Source organism: Somniosus microcephalus, chromosome 14 (assembly GCF_052327205.1).
Source record: "Somniosus microcephalus isolate GS21.2 chromosome 14, FLI_Smic_1.0, whole genome shotgun sequence".
NCBI classification, from domain to species: domain Eukaryota; kingdom Metazoa; phylum Chordata; class Chondrichthyes; order Squaliformes; family Somniosidae; genus Somniosus; species Somniosus microcephalus.
The window spans coordinates 102462788-102476758 of record NC_141000.1 but is presented as its reverse complement, the minus strand read 5'-3'; the positions used below and the strand labels follow the sequence as shown (position 1 = coordinate 102476758).

The following is a 13971-nucleotide window of genomic DNA, read 5'->3' as shown; positions in this document are numbered from 1 at the left end:
GGGGGGGGAGAGGAGGGCGGAGGGGGGGGGAGAGGAGGGCGGAGGGGGGGAGAGGAGGGCGGAGGGGGGGGGAGAGGAGGGCGGGGGGGGGGAGAGGAGGGCGGAGGGGGGGGAGAGGAGGGCGGAGGGGGGGGAGAGGAGGGCGGAGGGGGGGGAGAGGAGGGCGGAGGGGGGGAGAGAGGAGGGCGGAGGGGGGGGAGAGGAGGGCGGAGGGGGGGGAGAGGAGGGCGGAGGGGGGGGAGAGGAGGGCGGAGGGGGGGGGAGAGGAGGGCGGAGGGGGGGGGAGAGGAGGGCGGAGGGGGGGGAGAGGAGGCGGAAGGGGGGGGGAGAGGAGGGCGGAGGGGGGGGGGAGAGGAGGGCGGAGGGGGGGGAGAGGAGGGCGGAGGGGGGGGGAGAGGAGGGCGGAGGGGGGGGGAGAGGAGGGCGGAGGGGGGGGGAGAGGAGGGCGGAGGGGGGGGGAGAGGAGGGCGGAGGGGGGGGAGAGGAGGGCGGAGGGGGGGGAGGAGAGGAGGGCGGAGGAGGGGGGGGAGAGGAGGGCGGAGGGGGGGAGAGAGGAGGGCGGAGGGGGGGGAGAGGAGGGCGGAGGGGGGGGAGAGGAGGGCGGAGGGGGGGGAGAGGAGGGCGGGAGGGGGGGGGAGAGGAGGGCGGAGGGGGGGGAGAGGAGGGCGGAGGGGGGGGAGAGGAGGGCGGAGGGGGGGAGAGGAGGGCGGAGGGGGGGAGAGGAGGGCGGAGGGGGGGGAGAGGAGGGCGGAGGGGGGGGAGAGGAGGGCGGAGGGGGGGGAGAGGAGGGCGGAGGGGGGGGAGAGGAGGGCGGAGGGGGGGGAGAGGAGGGCGGAGGGGGGGGAGAGGAGGGCGGAGGGGGGGGAGAGGAGGGCGGAGGGGGGGGGAGAGGAGGGCGGAGGGGGGGGGAGAGGAGGGCGGAGGGGGGGGGGAGAGGAGGGCGGAGGGGGGGGAGAGGAGGGCGGAGGGGGGGGGAGAGGAGGGCGGAGGGGGGGGAGAGGAGGGCGGAGGGGGGGGAGAGGAGGGCGGAGGGGGGGGAGAGGAGGGCGGAGGGGGGGGAGAGGGAGGGCGGAGGGGGGGGAGAGGAGGGCGGAGGGGGGGAGAGGAGGGCGGAGGGGGGGGGAGAGGAGGGCGGAGGGGGGGGAGAGGAGGGCGGAGGGGGGGAGAGGAGGGCGGAGGGGGGGGGGAGAGGAGGGCGGAGGGGGGGGGAGAGGAGGGCGGAGGGGGGGGGAGAGGAGGGCGGAGGGGGGGGGGAGAGGAGGGCGGAGGGGGGGGAGAGGAGGGCGGAGGGGGGGAGAGGAGGGCGGAGGGGGGGGGAGAGGAGGGCGGAGGGGGGGGAGAGGAGGCGGAGGGGGGGGGAGAGGAGGCGGAGGGGGGGGAGAGGAGGGCGGAGGGGGGGGGAGAGGAGGGCGGAGGGGGGGGAGAGGAGGGCGGAGGGGGGGGAGAGGAGGGCGGAGGGGGGGGGAGAGGAGGGCGGAGGGGGGGGAGAGGAGGGCGGAGGGGGGGGAGAGGAGGGCGGAGGGGGGGGAGAGGAGGGCGGAGGGGGGGGGAGAGGAGGGCGGAGGGGGGGGGAGAGGAGGGCGGAGGGGGGGGAGAGGAGGGCGGAGGGGGGGGAGAGGAGGGCGGAGGGGGGGGGAGAGGAGGGCGGAGGGGGGGGAGAGGAGGGCGGAGGGGGGGGAGAGGAGGGCGGAGGGGGGGGAGAGGAGGGCGGAGGGGGGGAGAGGAGGGCGGAGGGGGGGGGAGAGGAGGGCGGAGGGGGGGGGAGAGGAGGGCGGAGGGGGGGGAGAGGAGGGCGGAGGGGGGGGAGAGGAGGGCGGAGGGGGGCGAGAGGAGGGCGGAGGGGGGGGGAGAGGAGGGCGGAGGGGGGGGGAGAGGAGGGCGGAGGGGGGGGAGAGGAGGGCGGAGGGGGGGGAGAGGAGGGCGGAGGGGGGGGGAGAGGAGGGCGGAGGGGGGGGGAGAGGAGGGCGGAGGGGGGGGGAGAGGAGGGCGGAGGGGGGGGAGAGGAGGGCGGAGGGGGGGGAGAGGAGGGCGGAGGGGGGGGGAGAGGAGGGCGGAGGGGGGGGAGAGGAGGGCGGAGGGGGGGGAGAGGAGGGCGGAGGGGGGGGGAGAGGAGGGCGGAGGGGGGGGAGAGGAGGGAGGAGAGGAGGCGGAGGGGGGGGAGAGGAGGGCGGAGGGGGGGGAGAGGAGGGCGGAGGGGGGGGAGAGGAGGGCGGAGGGGGGGGAGAGGAGGGCGGAGGGGGGGGAGAGGAGGGCGGAGGGGGGGGAGAGGAGGGCGGAGGGGGGGGAGAGGAGGGCGGAGGGGGGGGAGAGGAGGGCGGGGGGGGGAGAGGAGGGCGGAGGGGGGGGAGAGGAGGGCGGAGGGGGGGGAGAGGAGGGCGGAGAGGAGGGCGGAGGGGGGGGAGAGGAGGGCGGAGGGGGGGAGAGGAGGGCGGAGGGGGGAGAGAGGGCGGGGGGGGGGAGAGGAGGGCGGAGGGGGGGAGAGGAGGGCGGGGGGGGGAGAGGAGGGCGGGAGGGGGGAGAGGAGGGCGGGGGGGGGGAGAGGAGGGCGGAGGGGGGGAGAGGAGGGCGGAGGGGGGGGAGAGGAGGGCGGAGGGGGGGGGGAGAGGAGGGCGGAGGGGGGGAGAGGAGGCGGAGGGGGGGGAGAGGAGGGCGGAGGGGGGGGAGAGGAGGGCGGAGGGGGGGGGAGAGGAGGGCGGAGGGGGGGAGAGGAGGGCGGAGGGGGGGGGGGAGGAGGGCGGAGGGGGGGGAGAGGAGGGCGGAGGGGGGGGGGAGAGGAGGGCGGAGGGGGGGGAGAGGAGGGCGGAGGGGGGGGGAGAGGAGGGCGGAGGGGGGGGAGAGGAGGGCGGAGGGGGGGGGGAGAGGAGGGCGGAGGGGGGGGAGAGGAGGGCGGAGGGGGGGAGAGGAGGGCGGAGGGGGGGGGGAGAGGAGGGCGGAGGGGGGGGGAGAGGAGGGCGGAGGGGGGGGGAGAGGAGGGCGGAGGGGGGGGGGGAGAGGAGGGCGGAGGGGGGGGGAGAGGAGGGCGGAGGGGGGTGGGGGAGAGGAGGGCGGAGGGGGTGGGGGGAGAGGAGGGCGGAGGGGGGTGGGGGGAGAGGAGGGCGGAGGGGAGAGGAGGGCGGAGGGGGTGGGGGGAGAGGAGGGCGGAGGGGAGAGGAGGGCGGAGGGGGGTGGGGGGAGAGGAGGGCGGAGGGAGAGGAGGGCGGAGGGGGGTGGGGGAGAGGAGGGCGGAGGGGGGGGGGAGAGGAGGGCGGAGGGGGGGGGGGGAGAGGAGGGCGGAGGGGGGGGAGAGGAGGGCGGAGGGGGGGGAGAGAGGAGGGCGGAGGGGGGGGAGAGAGGAGGGCGGAGGGGGGGGGAGAGAGGAGGGCGGAGGGGGGGAGAGAGGAGGGCGGAGGGGGGGGGAGAGAGGAGGGCGGAGGGGGGGGAGAGAGGAGGGCGGAGGGGGGGAGAGAGGAGGGCGGAGGGGGGGGGGAGAGGAGGGCGGAGGGGGGGGGGAGAGAGGAGGGCGGAGGGGGGGGAGAGGAGGGCGGAGGGGGGGGGAGAGGAGGGCGGAGGGGGGGGAGAGGAGGGCGGAGGGGGGGGAGAGGAGGGCGGAGGGGGGGGGAGAGGAGGGCGGAGGGGGGGGGAGAGGAGGGCGGGGGGGGAGAGGAGGGCGGAGGGGGGGGGAGAGGAGGGCGGAGGGGGGGGGGAGAGGAGGGCGGAGGGGGGGAGAGAGGGGGGGAGGGAGGAGGGAGGGGGGGAGAGGAGGGCGGAGGGGGGGAGAGGAGGGCGGAGGGGGGGAGAGGAGGGCGGAGGGGGGGGAGAGGAGGGCGGAGGGGGGGGGGAGAGGAGGGCGGAGGGGGGGGAGAGGAGGGCGGAGGGGGGGGAGAGGAGGGCGGAGGGGGGGGGGGAGAGGAGGGCGGAGGGGGGGGGGGAGGGAGAGGCGGAGGGGGGGGGAGAGGAGGGCGGAGGGGGGGGAGAGGAGGGCGGAGGGGGGGGAGAGGAGGGCGGAGGGGGGGGAGAGGAGGGCGGAGGGGGGGGAGAGGAGGGCGGAGGGGGGGGAGAGGAGGGCGGAGGGGGGGGAGAGGAGGCGGAGGGGGGAGAGGAGGGCGGAGGGGGGGAGAGGGGGAGAGGAGGGCGGAGGGGGGGGAGAGGAGGGCGGAGGGGGGGGGGAGAGGAGGGCGGAGTGGGGGGAGAGGAGGGCGGAGGGGGGGGAGAGGAGGGCGGAGGGGGGGGAGAGGAGGGCGGAGGGGGGGGGGGAGAGGAGGGCGGAGGGGGGGGAGAGGAGGGCGGAGGGGGGGGGGAGAGGAGGGCGGAGGGGGGGGAGAGGAGGGCGGAGGGGGGGGAGAGGAGGGCGGAGGGGGGGGGAGAGGAGGGCGGAGGGGGGGGGGAGAGGAGGGCGGAGGGGGGGGGAGAGGAGGGCGGAGGAGGGAGAGGGGAGAGGAGTGCGAAGGAGGGAGAGGGGAGAGGAGTGCGAAGGAGGGAGAGGGGAGAGGAGTGCGAAGGAGGGAGAGGGGAGAGGAGTGCGAAGGAGGGGAGAGGGGTGCGAAGGAGGGAGAGGGGAGAGGAGTGCGAAGGAGGGAGAGGGGAGAGGAGTGCGAAGGAGGGAGAGGGGAGAGGAGTGCGAAGGAGGGAGAGGGGAGAGGAGTGCGAAGGAGGGAGAGGGGAGAGGAGTGCGAAGGAGGGAGAGGGGAGAGGAGTGCGAAGGAGGGAGAGGGGAGAGGAGTGCGAAGGAGGGAGAGGGGAGAGGAGTGCGAAGGAGGGAGAGGGGAGAGGAGTGCGAAGGAGGGAGAGGGGAGAGGAGTGCGAAGGAGGGAGAGGGGAGAGGAGTGCGAAGGAGGGAGAGGGGAGAGGAGTGCGAAGGAGGGAGAGGGGAGAGGGAGAGAGGGAGAGGAGTGCGAAGGAGGGAGAGGGGAGAGGAGTGCGAAGGAGGGAGAGGGGAGAGGAGTGCGAAGGAGGGAGAGGGGAGAGGAGTGCGAAGGAGGGAGAGGGGAGAGGAGTGCGAAGGAGGGAGAGGGGAGAGGAGTGCGAAGGAGGGAGAGGGGAGAGGAGTGCGAAGGAGGGAGAGGGGAGAGGAGTGCGAAGGAGGGAGAGGGGAGAGGAGTGCGAAGGAGGGAGAGGGGAGAGGAGTGCGAAGGAGGGAGAGGGGAGAGGAGTGCGAAGGAGGGAGAGGGGAGAGGAGTGCGAAGGAGGGAGAGGGGAGAGGAGTGCGAAGGAGGGAGAGGGGAGAGGAGTGCGAAGGAGCGAGAGGGGAAGAGGAGTGCGAAGGAGGGAGAGGGGAGAGGAAGGCGAAGGAGGGAGAGGGGAGAGGAGGGCGAAGGAGGGAGAGGGGAGAGGAGGGCGAAGGGGGGAGAGGGGAGAGGAGGGCGAAGGGGGGAGAGGGGAGAGGAGGGCGAAGGGGGGAGAGGGGAGAGGAGGGCGAAGGGGGGAGAGGGGAGAGGAGGGCGAAGGGGGGAGAGGGGAGAGGAGGGCGAAGGGGGGAGAGGGGAGAGGAGGGCGAAGGGGGGAGAGGGGAGAGGAGGGCGAAGGGGGGAGAGGGGAGAGGAGGGCGAAGGAGGGAGAGGGGAGAGGAGGGCGAAGGAGGGAGAGGGGAGAGGAGGGCGAAGGAGGGAGAGGGGAGAGGAGGGCGAAGGAGGGAGAGGGGAGAGGAGGGCGAAGGAGGGAGAGGGGAGAGGAGGGCGAAGGAGGGAGAGGGGAGAGGAGGGCGAAGGAGGGAGAGGGGAGAGGAGGGCGAAGGAGGGAGAGGGGAGAGGAGGGCGAAGGAGGGAGAGGGGAGAGGAGGGCGAAGGAGGGAGAGGGGAGAGGAGGGCGAAGGAGGGGAGGAGAGGGGAGAGGAGGGCGAAGGAGGGAGAGGGGAGAGGAGGGCGAAGGAGGGAGAGGGGAGAGGAGGGCGAAGGAGGGAGAGGGGAGAGGAGGGCGAAGGAGGGAGAGGGGGAGAGGAGGGAGAGGGGAGAGGAGGGAGAGGGGAGAGGAGGGCGAAGGAGGGAGAGGGGAGAGGAGGGCGAAGGAGGGAGAGGGGAGAGGAGGGCGAAGGAGGGAGAGGGGAGAGGAGGGCGAAGGAGGGAGAGGGGAGAGGAGGGCGAAGGAGGGAGAGGGGAGAGGAGGGCGAAGGAGGGAGAGGGGAGAGGAGGGCGAAGGAGGGAGAGGGGAGAGGAGGGCGAAGGAGGGAGAGGGGAGAGGAGGGCGAAGGAGGGAGAGGGGAGAGGAGGGCGAAGGAGGGAGAGGGGAGAGGAGGGCGAAGGAGGGAGAGGGGAGAGGAGGGCGAAGGAGGGAGAGGGGAGAGGAGGGCGAAGGAGGGAGAGGGGAGAGGAGGGCGAAGGAGGGAGAGGGGAGAGGAGGGCGAAGGAGGGAGAGGGGAGAGGAGGGCGAAGGAGGGAGAGGGGAGAGGAGGGCGAAGGAGGGAGAGGGGAGAGGAGGGCGAAGGAGGGAGAGGGGAGAGGAGGGCGAAGGAGGGAGAGGGGAGAGGAGGGCGAAGGAGGGAGAGGGGAGAGGAGGGCGAAGGAGGGAGAGGGGAGAGGAGGGAGAGGGGAGAGGAGGGCGAAGGAGGGAGAGGGGAGAGGAGGGCGAAGGAGGGAGAGGAGGGCGAAGGAGGGAGAGGGGAGAGGAGGGAGAGGGGAGAGGAGGGAGAGGGAGAGGAGGGCGAAGGAGGGAGAGGGGAGAGGAGGGCGAAGGAGGGAGAGGGGAGAGGAGTGCGAAGGAGGGAGAGGGGAGAGGAGTGCGAAGGAGGGAGAGGGGAGAGGAGTGCGAAGGAGGGAGAGGGGAGAGGAGTGCGAAGGAGGGAGAGGGGAGAGGAGTGCGAAGGAGGGAGAGGGGAGAGGAGTGCGAAGGAGGGAGAGGGGAGAGGAGTGCGAAGGAGGGAGAGGGGAGAGGAGTGCGAAGGAGGGAGAGGGGAGAGGAGTGCGAAGGAGGGAGAGGGGAGAGGAGTGCGAAGGAGGGAGAGGGGAGACGAGGGCGAAGGAGGGAGAGGGGAGAGGAGGGCGAAGGAGGGAGAGGGGAGAGGAGGGCGAAGGAGGGAGAGGGGAGAGGAGGGCGAAGGAGGGAAGAGGGGAGAGGAGGGCGAAGGAGGGAGAAGAGGGTGAAGGAGAGAGCGGGAAGAGGGGAAAGGGGTTGAAGGAGGGAGCAGTGAGAGAGTGAAGGAGGGAACGGGGAGAGGAGGGTGAAGGAGGGGGTAATAAGGGGGAGTGAGTGGGGAGACGGGGACTGTGAAACCAGAAACCAGCATGAGTTATTATAACTTTAGGTGAGAAGGAGAAGAAGGAAGCAAACTGGGAGAGGGAAGTGAGATGTTTTAAATGAGAGACGGGCCCTGGTTTCATTGCCTGTGACTGATCTGAAATCCTGCCGCGCAGGCTTTCCGAAATCGCGAGTCTTACAAAGACAGCAGACCAGACTAGAGTGAATCAGCCGGCCCGCCGGCGCTTCCTGGCCTCACACACAATGCGGAGCAGCGACGGGAGTCCCCAGGACCGCCCTGGCTTCGGCTGCACTCGGCTTCATCCTAACCCCGCCGCCCCACAAAAACATGGAGCACAAAGCGAGTCGGCTGGAAAAAATCAAACTCTGCTTACCGATCGCCCACCAGAAACCCAAGAAGAAGAAGGAAATTCTGCATTGGAGAGCGCTCATGTTTACAGCTGTCGGTGGATGTGCTCCACTTCCTCCTGTGTCCTTGTCCTTTGCCGAGGTGGGCGGCGAGAGCCAAGCCGGGGCCGGGTTTTGCTTGGCTCTCGCTCTTTCTGCCTTCCCTAAAGTGACGCGTAAGCGCAACTGGGACCCGAGCCAAACATTACACCAAATAAAAACACCCACTTGGCCAAAGATCCCCCGAGTTTCCTGCACTTAAAAGAAAGCTTCAGAATGAAATGAAAACCAAAGAGAAACACACACAGCTTCAACGATTAACTGCAAATAGATTAGATGATCCAGAGGCACTGGAGAGGGTACAAAGAAGAATTACAAGGATGATACCAGAACTGCGAGGTTTTACCGATCAAGAAAGGCTGAACAAAAGGCTAAGGGGTGACCTAATAAAGGTCTTTAAAATTATAAAGGAAAAAAAATTAAGACTTGTGTTGTATCCATGTGTTAATGAAGACATGGAATGCAGGAGTTTGTTTACTGGACAAAGTCTGGAGGTGAACTAACAGGTACAAGACAATATACAGGCTTATATAGCCCGAGTGGCCATTACCGGCATTACAGTACACAGGGGGCTCTTAAAGGCACATACACCACAATTCCTCTCCTTTTCGACAACCAGTACATAATGGGGCAGAAATTCGGATCGGGGGCTTGCCGCACGTGCAAGCCCCCGATCTGCACTTACCCGACGCGCCTGCCGTTCACCTCCAGGGACGCCTGGAATTCCTTTTTGAAAGAGAAGAATCCCGGGCAGCGTCTGACGTCACGCCGCCCAGGAGTTCAGCCAGCGCGAAGCCTGGAGCGCGCTGTGCAACTGAGACACGCTCCTTGAGGTCTCAGTTTAATAGGACACGCCCCCAATGTTTCTCACAAGCTGCTAAGCATTTTTACATGCAGAGCAGCATTTCAAATAGGTTTTTGGTATTTTTATGAAGCTTTTGGTAACTTTTATAAACTTTTAAAAACGTTTACATTATTTTGAAGAGTCTGAAGTAGTTTTAAACAGAATTAAAGCAATTTAAAGACTTTTAAAAGCCCTGAAAGAATTTTTTTCATTCCATTTATTTATTTAGCAACGTCGTCGTCATACGTGTCTTCACACTGTTCCCTTTGGGGAACTGTATGAAGTGGTGGAAGGATTTATGGCCGTGATTAACGCTCCTTCCGTGACCGTAACCATCTTTGTACCAGCCATTAGGGTGGTTAGTCCTATGGCGGGAGGGTTTTACGGGCTCCCACAAGCTATACGAGGAGGGGGGGGGCGACCCACACCCATGGACGCAAATATCCCACTGGATGTCAACCCAGAATTTAGAGCCGGAGCTCCAACTCCACTTGCCGGGACTGTCTGGAGCGGGGTTCGAAACCCTACCCCGTCTGGCCCAGCAGCGGGGATCCTACCGCTACGCCAAAGGCCCACTCCGATTAGCAACGTGAAATGGCTGGAATGAGCACAATTCACGGCATTAAAAGAACTCACAATTGAACTGATGATGACCTCAGCAATCTCCTCAACGAGGTGGAGGCGCAGCGCCTGCTCATCATTGGTAATGAGAAGTCCAAGGCGCCGCAAAAAGGACAGATGATAGCTTGGTCTTTCAAGTGGCAGCATAGGGCTCCAGTCACGGGGAGGGAAAAGGCACAGGAAACGTATGGGTGTCACCTTTTGCGCGGAGTGGGCCTTTTGCGTAGCGGTAAGCATTAACGTTAATGTTAACGTAATGTTAATGTTAACGTAAGATGCGTTAACGTGGCCAGAAATCCTTCCACCACTTCATACAGTTCCCGAAAGGGAACAGTGTGAGGATACGTACGACGATGACCTCTTGCGCAATGCACCTCCTTGGACCCTCAGTCGCAGATGCAAGGGGGCAAATCGTGCAATTGTTAAATTTTTCATTTTATTGACATGTAAAATGTTGGCCCAGTAATTCTGTTCCAAACGCGTGAGTACGGTCGGGGTACTCACGCGTCTGGCCGGAGGAAATGCCGGTTTTCAGCATGCACAGCGCATGCGGGGAAAACCGGCATTTCCTGTCCTCTGAACGAAGGGGTTCAGAGGCAGAACGCATGCGACTGCACAGGCAGCGCGTGCGCAGTAAAATTCGCCGGTCTCATTCATGCTATCAGTGAGGTTAAGTCCTTACAACTTACACATGAAAAAAGCATGAGTACAGTTGCTCCAGAGGCTGCGGAGGAAGATATATTTTATCGTGGAGCTTCTGAAAGGCAATATTTTTGTTTGGGAAAGGGAGGAAAGTTATTTTAAGAAATGCTGAGGTAAGTTTTAAAGTTTATTTTTGTTTTTTAAAATGGGTTTTCAGTACTGTAGGTAGAAGGAGCAATTGTGGCTATGTGAATTGAATTTGCTGTGTTTATTAAATGTGAAAATGACTCCAACATTTTTAAGAAAGAAACTTTTCATCAGTAATATATTATTTTAAGTAATTATGTATGTATGTCCGTATATATTCCTTTGCGTATATGTATGTATGTATATATCCCTTTACTTATGTGTATGAATGTATGTATTTAATTATGACTTTCAGAGAAAGTAACTTATTGGAAAATCATAATTAAATACATACATTCATACACATAAGTAAAGGAATATATACATACATACATATACATAAAGGAATATATACGGACATACATACATAATTACTTAAAAGAATATATTACTGATGAAAAGTTTCTTTCTTAAAAATGTTGGAAATGTTACATTACTCATTTTAGAACAGTCATTTTCACATTTAATAAACACAGCAAATTCAATTCACACAGCCACAATTGCTCCTTCTACCTACAGTACTGAAAACCCGTTTAAAAAAAAAAATTAAACTTTAAAACTTACCTCAGCATTTCTTAAAATAACTTTCCTCCCTTTCCCAAACAAAAATATTGCCTTTCAGAAGCTCCACGATAAAATATATCTTCCTCCGCAGCCTCTGGAGCAACTTTACACATGCTTTTTTCATGTGTAAGTTGTAAGGACTTAACCTCACTGAATCCATGAACGAAATCGACGAAGTTCACTGCGCACGCGCTGCCTGTGCAGTCGCACGCACTGTGCCTCTGAACCCCTTCGTTCAGAGGACAGGAATTGCCGGTTTTCCCCGCATGCGCTGTGCATGCTGAAAACCGGCATTTCCTCCGGCTAGACGCGTGAGTACCCCGACCGTACTCACGCTTTTGGAACAGAATTACTGGGCCAATATTTTAAGTAATCATTAATTAACATGTTACAAGAACAATAATCTACACATTGCTGCAGTTAATCAATTATAAGTCAGTCTCTCTGGAGGCTTCCTGACTCGGTCCGGATAACGCCTCGGTGGTGTAGTAGTTTCTGGTGGTGTAGTAGGTTCTTTTGGCAAGGCTGATTCGGCTTGAATGCCAGTGTCGGGTTCATCTGGTTCCAGTATCACCGGATCGGAGGGAGATACTATGGGTATCTCTACTTCATCATTAGGCGTATAGAGTTGTGGTGTAGGTTGTCCCTTTTCGGATGACTCTATGATCTGGTCAGCATGGCGCCTTATTATGCTTTCACCAATGTCCACGGTATACATCAGCGGTCCTAGTCGTGTGCAAATAGTTCCAGGCTGCCATTTCTCGGTACGGTAGTCCCGGGCCAAAACTTGTTGACCTATCTGGAAGGTTCTAGTTGGCCTTTCATTCATGCCTTGAAATTGCCGGTTCTCCACGTCCCTTCTGATGTTTGGCTTGATCAAATCCAGCCGGCATCTTAGGCTTCTATTGAAGAACATCATGGCGGGAGTTTGGTTTGTAACCACATGTGTTGCATTCCTGTATGCAAACAAGAAGTTATCTACCTTATGCTGAAGTTTTGTGTCTTCATTACCCATGGCCTTTATGGCCTTCTTGAAGGTCTGGACAAACCTTTCAGTCAATCCATTGGTGGCGGGATGGTATGGGGCGGACGTGTAGTGCTTAACCCCATTGTTTTTTAAGAACTTCCTGAATTCTTCGGACACAAATTGCGGTCCATTATCAGAACAGATCTGTTCAGGTAGCCCATTCCTGGCAAATATGGTCCTTAATACTGTGATGGTTTTTTCCGTGGTGGTGGAGGACATCTTTATTACCTCCGGCCACTTGGAGTGTGCATCAACCGCGATTAAGAACATTGAGTCCATAAATGGACCAGCAAAGTCGATGTGTATCCTTTGCCATGGAGATGAGGGCCACTCCCATGGATGTAGAGGGGCTTGTGGTGGGGCGTTTTGGACCTTCTGGCATCCTAGGCAGCTCTTGGTCATTTCTTCGATGTCTCCATCGATACCTGGCCACCACACAAACGCTCTGGCTAGGTTCTTCATTTTCACTCCACCCAGATGCCCCTCGTGAAGCTCCTTTAGCACTTTATCCTGGAGTTTGGGTGGAATCACCACTCTGGATCCACACATCAAGGTTCCTCGGCACACTGACAGCTGTTCTCTTCTTTGCAAGAATGCTGGCAACAGTGGTTCGCCATGTGCTGGCCATCCCTTCACCGTTAAATCGTAGACTCGTGAGAGAGTCGGGTCATTTCTCGTTTCCTTTTCAATGGCAGAATTTGTTACTGGTAGACATTCCACTATGGTTGAGTGGAACATCTCCACTGGGTCTACTGTAGGTGCCTCTTCTACCGTTGGCAACGGTAGGCGCGATAAACCATCAGCATTCCCATGCTGTTTTGATCCTTTGTATTCTATGTCATATTGGTGTGCCCTAGGAAAAGGGACCACCTCTGCAGCCTTTGCGCTGTCATAATGGGAACACCCTTTTTAGGGTTGAATATGGAGACGAGGGGTTGATGGTCAGTCAACAAGGTAAATTTTTGTCCGTGTAGGTAATGGTTGAATTTCTTCACTCCCCATACCAGGCTGAGTGCTTCCCTGTCGATCTGGGCATAGTTACGCTCAGCTGAGTTCAATGAGCGTGACGCAAAAGCTATCGGCCGTTCTGAGCCATCAGGGAATCTATGTGATAATACCGCTCCTACGCCATAAGGGGATGCATCGCACACCAGTCTGATTGGCAGTGATGGGTTGTAATGAACCAAAACTTCCTTGGACGTGATCAAGCCTTTACATTTATGTAAGGCACGTTTACAGTCCTCGCTCCATTCCCAAATTACTCCCGTTTGTAGCAGTTCGTTAAGAGGGTGCAGAACAGTTGACAAGTTCGGTAAAAATTTATGGTAGTAATTTATCAATCCCAGGAACGACCTTAATTGTGAGACATTTTCAGGTGCTGGTGCTTTTATGACCGCTTCAATTTTCTCAGGGGACTTATGCAACCCTTCTTCATTAATTATGTGGCCACAATATGATATTTGTTTCTGGAAAAATTCGCACTTGGGGCGGTTTGCTCATAGGCCCCGTTCTCTCAGCCTAGTGAGCACCTTCTCCAAATTGGCAAGGTGTTCGTTGTCGTTTTCTCCTGCTACAAGGATGTCGTCTAGGTAGCATTGAGTCCCAGGAATCCCTTGCAGGACTTGTTCCATAGCTCTTTGCCAGATAGCTGGAGCTGATGCTATTCCGAAAACCAGTCGATTGTACTGGTACAGGCCTTTGTGTGTGTTTATTGTGAGATACTTTTTAGAGGCCTCCTCAACCTCCATCTGTAGATATGCCTGTGCCAAGTCAATTTTTGTGAAACGTTTCCCTCCGGATAGTGAGGCAAAAATATCTTCTATCCTCGGAAGAGGATACTGTACCGTGTGAAGGACTGGGTTTACAGTCACCTTGAAGTCCCCACAGATGCGAATTTTTCTCTGTTCTTCAGGTTTATCATTATTTAACGTTTTATTCATGACCGGGACGATGGGTGTTGCCCACTCGCTCCAATCTATCTTGGATAACACGCCTGTCTTTTCCAAATTCTCCAGCTCTGCCTCGACTGCTGGACGAATTGCGTATGGCACCGGCCTTGCCTTAAAAAACTTGGGAATTGCCGCATCTTCCACCTTTATTGAGGCGGCGACGCCTTTCAAGGTTCCTAGTTCCTGTTGGAACACTTCTTTGGCGTTGGCCAAGATGTCTTTTAATCGTTTAGGTATGATGTCATCATCATTTTTTTTCTTACTGGTCACCGTCAGTGCCTGAATGGAGTGCCAGTCCAAACGTATCTTCCTGATCCATTCACGTCCCAACAGCGGTGGGCCACCATCTTGCAGAACGTATAAATACAACTTCTGTATTTCCTTGCCGTTTTATACAACAGGCACCTTTATTTTGCCTTTGGGGTATACTTTCTGCCCTGTATATGTTTTCAAGATAATGGATGTGTCTTTCAAAGGTATATGCGGAAATAGCCGCTCGTAATCCCGTCGACTTATGACGGTCA

The 13971-nt window shown here is 61.1% G+C and overlaps 1 pseudogene across 1 annotated transcript in view; it reads right to left on the bottom strand.

The window, feature by feature from the left end:
• LOC147107779 (interleukin-10 receptor subunit beta-like) overlaps nucleotides 1-7740 on the bottom strand; it is a 97964-nt pseudogene extending 90224 nt beyond the window's left edge. Inside the window, exon 1 of the transcript XR_015080865.1 lies at nucleotides 7542-7740. The product of XR_015080865.1 is annotated as an interleukin-10 receptor subunit beta-like (transcript). The remainder of the gene's footprint in view (nucleotides 1-7541) is intronic.
• Between the last annotated feature and the right edge of the window lie 6231 nt (nucleotides 7741-13971).